Consider the following 8,780-nt stretch of genomic DNA (forward strand, 5'->3'; position numbering starts at 1 on the left):
CATTGACCCAAAGGGTTTGACACTCGAATTACTAACTTAGTTGACTCAACAGGTAGAGTCTTACTGGATGCTAAGGTTTCGCATACATATGAATGAGTAGAGCCAGGGTCAATCAATGCAATCACATTAGTATCAAAGAGAGTGAAGGTACCAGTGATGACGTCGGGGGAGGATGCCTCCTCTCGTGCGTGAATGGCATATGCTCTAGCAGGAGTACGGTTCTCGGCTCGAACAGCCGTATCAGAGGCCCCTCTCTGACTACCACCCCTACCTCCTAAAATTCTCGGTGGTCTACCTCTAGTTGTCACTCCACTAGGTCTTGCACCTTGAATCTTATTCTTCTCATCAAGCTCCGTGCAATCTCTAATGAAGTGGTCCTTCGAACCGCATCCGTAACAAGCCCTGTTAGTAGACTTACCCCAACATTCACCTAGGTGTCGTCTCCCGCATTGGGGACATTCAGGTTTCTCTTGACGATTATTGCCCACACTAGCTACCGAAGTAGCTCGGGAGTCCGTCGATGGTCGTGCTCTGATGGAAATTCCTGCAGTCGTCCTCGACTTATTAGTGTCCTCCCTGAACTTCTTTATAGCTGAGAACGGAGCTTTACCCGTCGATCTTTTACGATAGTCTCTAGCTTCAAATTCAGCCTTCTTCTTCTCCTTTCCAAGTTCTTCCGCCTTGCAGGCTCGTTCGACTAGTGTTACGAATTCTTTTATCTCCAAAATACCCACTAGTAGCTTTAAATCTTCATTCAATCCTTCTTCGAATCTTTTGCACATAGCAACCTCATCAGCTACACACTCCCGGGCATACCTACTGAGTCTTACGAATTCATGTTCGTATTCAGATACTGTCATACGGCCTTGCTTGAGTTCCAAGAATTCCTTACGCTTTTGATCAATGAACCGTTGACTAATATATTTCTTTCGAAATTCCGTCTGAAAGAAGTCCCAAGTTACTCGTTCGTTTGGGACTATGGAAATCAGGGTCCTCCACCAATAGTAGGCTGAGTCCCGCAACAAGGATATAGCACACTTTAGACATTCATCAGGCGTGCATGACAGTTCATCAAACACCCGAATGGTGTTATCAAGCCAGAACTCGGCCTTTTCAGCATCATCAGTAACTATGGCCCTGAACTCCTCGGCCCCGCGCTTCCTAATCAAGTCTACAGGTGGCTTACTCAGCCTCACAGGATCAGTGACTGATGGCATTACGGGCTCTTGGGGTGGATTATTCAAATTCGGGAATTGTTGGACGGCCGGATTGGTTCGGGCATATTGCGCGACCCACTCATTCATCATGGTAAAGAAGGCTTGTTTAGCCCCCTCACCTTGATTATTCGCAGATGACTGAGGTTCAACAGGCGGTGTCCCTTGTGCAGGAGCAGCCGCTACACTTTCAATGTCATCCGCCAAGGTTCTCTCTACACCGGGATCCATTTACTAATCAAAACCTAAATTTTAACCGTCAGAAGTCATCACACATTTAAACATTAACATTCGGCATGTATAGCTAGACTCATACGTGCTATGGTAGTCCTAGAACCGACTAAACCTTAGCTCTGATACCAATTAAATTGTAACACCCCGAACCCGAGACCGTCGCCGGAGTCGAACACGAGGTGTTAACAGACTTCAAACCACTTATTTGACATTTCCCAGACAAGCTGCCAATCTGCGTACTAGTCGCTTTAAAAATCATATCTTGAGTTCTGAAACTTGAAATCCAGTTCTGTAAATTTTACCTAGAACTAGACTCATATACCTATATGGTAGAATTTTTGTAGAATTTTTGGTTGGGCCAATTAGTACAGTTTATTAGTCAAATTCTCCCCTATTACAGGGATCGACTACACTGACCTTTGTGCATTTCGACTTGGATATCTCCCTGCACAGAGCTTCAATACCGATGGCATTTATTTCTATAGAAACTAGACTCAGAGAGGAATCTGTACATATATGGCATGACTCCTAATTATCTCTGGTTAATTTATAATGAATTTCCAAAGTCGGAACAGGGAATCCAGAAACCGTTCTGGCCCTGTCTCACGAGAACCTGAATATCTCTTAACATACTGTCCATATGATCATTTCGTTACTTCTATATGAAAATAGACTCATCAAGATTCGATTACATAATTTATTCAACAATTAATTCCACTCCTACTATTTTTAGTGATTTTTCAATCTCACGTCACTGCTGCTGCCAGCATCTGTTACGAAAGCAACTATGCCTATTCCGTGATTTCTCCTTGATCTAACTAGTAATTCATCATACATATCACCAATTATGATCATGACTAGCCATGCCAAAGGCTAATCATTGACAAACATCTCCCTACTACACTATTGCCATATCATGAATTTTAACACCAAAAATAATCAACCATGACATATGGCATAAAAAAAAGTCGAATTATCAAGACTTACGACCTAACGTTATAAAACCAAACCCAAGCGAACATTTATGCCATTTTCGCATGGCTAAAAGTTTACATACCAAAGTTCAAACACAACATAATAGCCTATACATGCCGAAATGTTCTCCTAAGCCGACTAAGAAGAAAGTACCAAAACTTGCTAGCCGGTGTGATGACTCCAATGACGACCCGATCACGCAAAAAGAGACGAGTCCAAGAAACCTAAAATAGGTGACAGGGAAACACCGAGTGAGTATATAACTCAGTAAGTCATAAGCAATGCACTACCATCCATTAATAGCATTATCACAAGAGGAAGCAAAATGGAACGAGGCTAGTTACTCCACCCATACCGAACCATACCATAGTTCCTCAAACCTATCGGTTCAATCTCATACCAAGTCATGCATTCACATTCCATATACTAATCAATAGGATATTTGAGGCATTTTCATACATCATTTTGTTTTCGTTACAATCATACAACTAAACGACCTTTCACCTATTCCACGATAAATCTTATGTACGTGACCTCAATTATAATTGTCACATAGGTTCAAACTTACCAAGCTCAACTTCAAATATAAACATAGCGCCTAGTAGTCACGAACTCAAGGTACTTACCCGATCCGCTGTCCGTGATCAACTCAATAATGTCGCACACTTAGTGCCCATATGATTCAAAAATATATATTAAGTCCGCACACTCAGTGCTATATAATCAACTCGCACACTTAGTGCTATATAATCAAACTCGCACACTTAGTGCTGAACAATTTAAACCCGCACACTTAGTGCCAATCTCATGATCATAAATGTTTATACCGCACACTTAGTGCCGAGATCAACAACTCAATACATCTCACCTCTTTTCTTTTCATTCAACACTTTCATCACCACATGCATACATGTATATAAATTTATCATTCCATTCGGCATAATTACATAGACATTATGTCTATTTAGATCAATACAAAATATATGCTTGATGACTTACTTTGTGTTGGGTAGGACGGTTCCAACTCGGCTACTCGATGATCTTTTCTTTGCTTTTGCTTGATTCTCCTCCTTTAACTCCTTGAGCTTAATCAATAAATCAACTAGTTTAACCATCTTGCTAAACATTCATAATTCAATTACACATGCATATGTATGTTTGTATATTCGGCAACCATCCTCACTAATTACCCATTTAGTCGATTATACACATAATTAAAGGTAACATCACGAATGGGCATACTTATGTATATATACATATATATGTATATATATATACTTCGGAATGGGCATCACAATTAGATTTAACACCACCTTCATATTCAATTAGATGGCCGAATGCATGTATATATGCACAATGTCAACTATAACATCATTTAAACACCTAATTTCATCTCATGAACACTCGACCCATTTTTACCCCATATGGCCGAATGTGTAAGATTACATTCAACACCACCGATGAACTTAGTTAGGTGGCCAAATATACCAAGTTAGACTTGACATATACGTCACAAGAACTCCAATTTAATTTGTCAATTGCTTGGCCAAGAACTCACAAGTGCCTTATCTACAACCTATTCGGCCTTACTACTTAAACTTAGCCTTTCATACACTTATCTCTACTGTTTTAGAAGGCCAAATCCTTATGTGTTCCAACATCTAGCTTACTCAATTCAACACATCAAAACGACATTTAGGCCGATTTTGCTAGCACACAAGCCTTTGACCGAATGTCCTTGACCTCTAGTCACCTAAATTTTTATTCTTTAAAACTCATCCAACTCATATTTTTCATTGACAACCTCCTTAACTTCAATTTATTCACATCTTTAATCATGCTACATTCGACCATTATTTAACAATAATTCATGTATCCTTTTTATTAAACACTCAAAATCAACCATCTTCATACCTCATCACCAAAGACATCAAAATACCAACCAAGAATGTAACATTCATGGCCGAATATCATCTCCATCAATTAGCAAAATTTGAACCATGGCTAGGTAGATTTCAAACTTACAACTTAAAGTATACATGAATCTCAAAGAATAATATCAAACATACCTCAATCTAGTTACATGCATGGCCAAACTTCTTAGAAACTTTTCCCCTAGGCACCGAATATTCAAGAGCTTCTTAATCAACTTGAAGATGACCAAATGCCTTAACTTCACTTTCTTCTTTTTCTTTCTTTAGGTACGGCAATTGTGATAAGGAAAAGGATGAACACTCCTTCTTCCTCCCTTATTTTATTCATCATTTTTTTCTTTTTAATTCCCTTCTTTTATTTATTCTAATTTACTTACCAATATTAAATAATAAACAACATAAACTTGGAGGAATGGAACCATGCTTGGCCGGCCACTTATCAAGAATTGGGCACTTTGACATGCAAACCCAAACTTTCCTATTTTAATACTATTTGGTCCTTACTTATTTACCTATCATAATTTTCTAAGTCTCTCAACTAGATCCTTTCAAGCAAAATTCACATTCGTAATACAAAATTAAAACATCAAATTTTTATACAAGTACTATCACACATATAAGATATGCAAATAAAATTTTAACTAAATTTTATGACTCGGTTTTGTGGTCCCGAAACCACTTCCCGACTAGGGTCAATTTTGGGCTGTCACACTCTCTTTTTCATTTTCTTATAGTATCGCCAAGCTAGCTCAGGGATCGAAGGACGTCAGAGGCTTTATCACACTATCAACTAGATATTTGGGTATAGCTAGTCTCAACATTTTGAGTATGGCATGTATAGAGACTTGGTCTATTTGTTATGTGTCATATTGATTAGCCAAATGTGTTGGCTCATGAAGGTTTTGCGATTATTTTGTATATGGCCATGAGAGGTGGCTCATATTGATTATTAGGTTATAACGCTTATCATTGGTGCATTCTTGCAAATATGATTTGGCCTTAATATGGTTATGGTTGCTTTTGGTTAATAAGTGTCATGGATGGCATGTATATTTGGTGTATGAAACATGAATTAATGTGTATGACAAGAAAGGTGATGCAAGTGTGTAACTTGAAAGTAGGTTAGTAAAGATGATAGATAAATATGAAATTGGTGTGGACTGCCATATGAAAGCATGATAGTTTGAATAGGTTATATGTTGACATTACCAAGTCATAATTTAACCATGAATGTGAATGCTTGAGTAATCAAATGTTCCATGTTGCACGCCATGATGTGAGTGTATGTATGTGAGTATTAAGGGTGGCAAATGGCTTGGAAAATAGCCTCAAAGTTGTCAACACGAGTAGTCACATGGGCGTGTGTCTAGGCCATGTGTGACACGTCTGCCCTATGGGTGTGTGACTCGACTGTGTGTTCCTGCACTCTAATTAATGCAAATAGAATGCCCAGTAGTAAACACATGGGCAGAGACCCGGCCATGTGTCTTAGCTGTGTGGAAGACACGGCCTCAAGACATGGGTGTCTGCCCAGGCCGTGTGAAGTTCACATTGAATTTCGAGAATTTAATTTGCCACACGGCCTAAGCACACAGGCGCGTTACTTGGCCGTCTGACCTTATTTTATTAACGTCATAATCAGAGAGTTACATGGGATGAGGACACGAGCATGTCCCAAGCTACAGTGGCGTGTGTGACTAAACGGCCTACCTACATGGGCGTGTGACTTTCCAAAGTGTGAAAATTTTTCTAAGTGTAGTAGAAGTTCCAGAAGTTTTTGGTTTAGTCCTGAACCACTCCCAATGTATGTTTTGGGCCTCGTAGGCCTTTTTGAGGGACAATTTGCATGTAATTAAAAAGTTCTAAAGTTGGATGAAATTTTATGGCCTGGCATTGTTTGCGATTGAGTTCGGTAATGCCTCGAATCCTGTCCCGACGTCGAATACGGGTAAGGGGTGTTACAATGAAAATCTTGATTAACTATGTGCAAGAATTCGAGTTAGAATGGTGCAATCATTTAAATTATATCATGTTTTGAATAATGGTTTTAAATGCAGTTATTTAATAATATGAGTTTATCACCATACGAGCTTACTAAGCTTTATAGCTTATTTTGTGCTATTTTTCTATGTTTTATAACATATTCGAATGTTATTGATTTATGTTATGTATTGCATTTTGTTGTACTGAATGGTGATTGTCACTCGAATGAATGATGTCGCATGTTCATACACCGTTTTGACAACAATTTTATAATGGCTATGTAATGATATGAAATTCCAATGATGGTTTTGTGTTCTTCTGTTAATGCTAATATGTTTCAATGTATTCGATATTTATGTTTTTGTCCGTTTAAATAATTATTTGACTAACACTGACATTTTCATAATTTCACCCCCCAATAGTGTTTAACTTTTCAGGTAAACCTCAAAATTAGGATAGGAGTTGGCATTCAGAGAATCACCTTGGACCTCAAACTATTTTTAATAAGTATTAATCAGTTTCTATTGATTTTGTTTTGTAATTTTTTATGACTTCTGGTCTGTGGCTTGCTAACTTTTTTTTTGGGATTTTTGCATGCCTGAATTACTCAAGCATAATAACCGGATAATGCATTATATCGCTTAAGTAAAATTTGATATTATTCTCTAGTTTCCACTACATTGCAAATGAACTGTTTTTGAAAAACAAATCGATAAGGAAACTACTTTTCCAAAATGACTTGAAAAATAGTTTTTCCGCTGCAATAGTTTAACATCGACTTTTTTTAAAAGAAGAGTGACAAGCCAACAATTTTTCTAAACTAACTCTATCAACAATAAAATGAATCCTAAGCATACACGACCTAATGAATGAACTCTTTTAAGCTAACTCAAAGTACAACTACAATTTTTTCTAAAATGAGTTTATCTAAAGTCTTCAAAAGTAGTGTAAGTTAGCTTAGCCATTTTGGTGGCTAATGTAGTCTTCTCAATCTAGCCATAACGTCTAGGCTAAATTTAGGAGGTTACATTTAGTGGTATTAGAGCCTTGGTTCAAAACCTTAGACTAAGTTTTAAATCTATTTAAATAAGTTTGCATGCATACATGAAAAGGGGTAATTTGGGAAAAACAATCCACAGAGAATTTTAAAAATGATATTCTACAAAAAAAATTAGGTCTGAGACTCTGATATTGGTTTCCATAGAATATATGTAGTTAAGTTATAGGTAAACACTTGAGGTGTATTACTTTAGACATATAACTGAAATAGTTAGTATTTAACTTTTTCTTTGAAACTGTAATATAGGAAATTGAAAATTGATCGAAGTTAGATAGTGATTTTTTTTTGAAATTGTATACCAAATTTAAGATCATAAGATACATAATGAATAAAGATAGAATAAGGGACAATGGGACTCAACATTGAACCTACCCAATTTGAGTCATTTTTCTCAAGGAATTGTGCCTACTTTTAAAGGTGAAAGGCTAGGGATGATGCATTGTTTGTTCCAAGCGATATTAGGAGTTTTAGAAAAGGTTTTCAAGGTTATTGTTGAAAGGAATAATATGGAGGGAGAGATTAAACGCTTGGAGTGCAAAAGAAAGGAAAAGAATAAAGTTTGGAAAAGTAGAGAGTCTACTTCCACTAGACCAAATTCGCAACCTTTAAAGTGGGCCAGATGAGCTAGACCTCAACGAAAGGCTGTAGTAGATATTATTGGAGAAACTATTAGATCAGTTAAGGTTCCGATTTGTAGATATTGTGGTAAGCGCCATCTAGTAGAGTTTCTGTTAAAAATTGGGAATTTGGATAAATGAATTTGTTAGTAAAGTTTCGATACTTAGATCTGCAAGATATATGTTGGGAATTTAAGGAGACACATTGTCTAGAATTGTATTAGAATCAGAGTTGCGCAACGAAAGCTTGGTGACCCGATTTGAAGGAAAAGGGGTAACATATTTTGTGACTAAGAAAATTTCGAGGACAAGATTTCTTTAAGGAGGGGAGAATTGTAGCATCCCAAAAATCAGGGGTTAGTAGAATCGGGTTTGTGAATTGAGAGAGAGTAGTCATGCCTTAATTTTTTAAATTTATCTATGCATTTTTAGGAAAGAAATGAGGTTTTAGTTTGTTGGTTAAGTGTTAGTGAAACGTTCCTTGAAATCCAAGTTCAAATCCCTTCTCTCTCACCATTTTTATTATTTTGTAAATTTTGCCTTAAACCCTAGTACGTGACTTGCCTTGTTTCTAAAATAAATATTGCAAAATTGTTTCAAGAATGAGGAAAAAGCCTAATGGCTAAAAGAAATATGAGAAAGCATGGAAATTAAATGGGGTCCCAAGTTTGAATTCCTTCCCTTGCGAAATAATTAAATTTTGCAAAATCCTTTGTTCTTTTAATGTGTGTGCCATCAATACCCTGGAACCCTAGGTATAAAT

Source organism: Gossypium hirsutum, chromosome A04, assembly GCF_007990345.1.
Source record: "Gossypium hirsutum isolate 1008001.06 chromosome A04, Gossypium_hirsutum_v2.1, whole genome shotgun sequence".
In the NCBI taxonomy this organism is placed as follows: domain Eukaryota; kingdom Viridiplantae; phylum Streptophyta; class Magnoliopsida; order Malvales; family Malvaceae; genus Gossypium; species Gossypium hirsutum.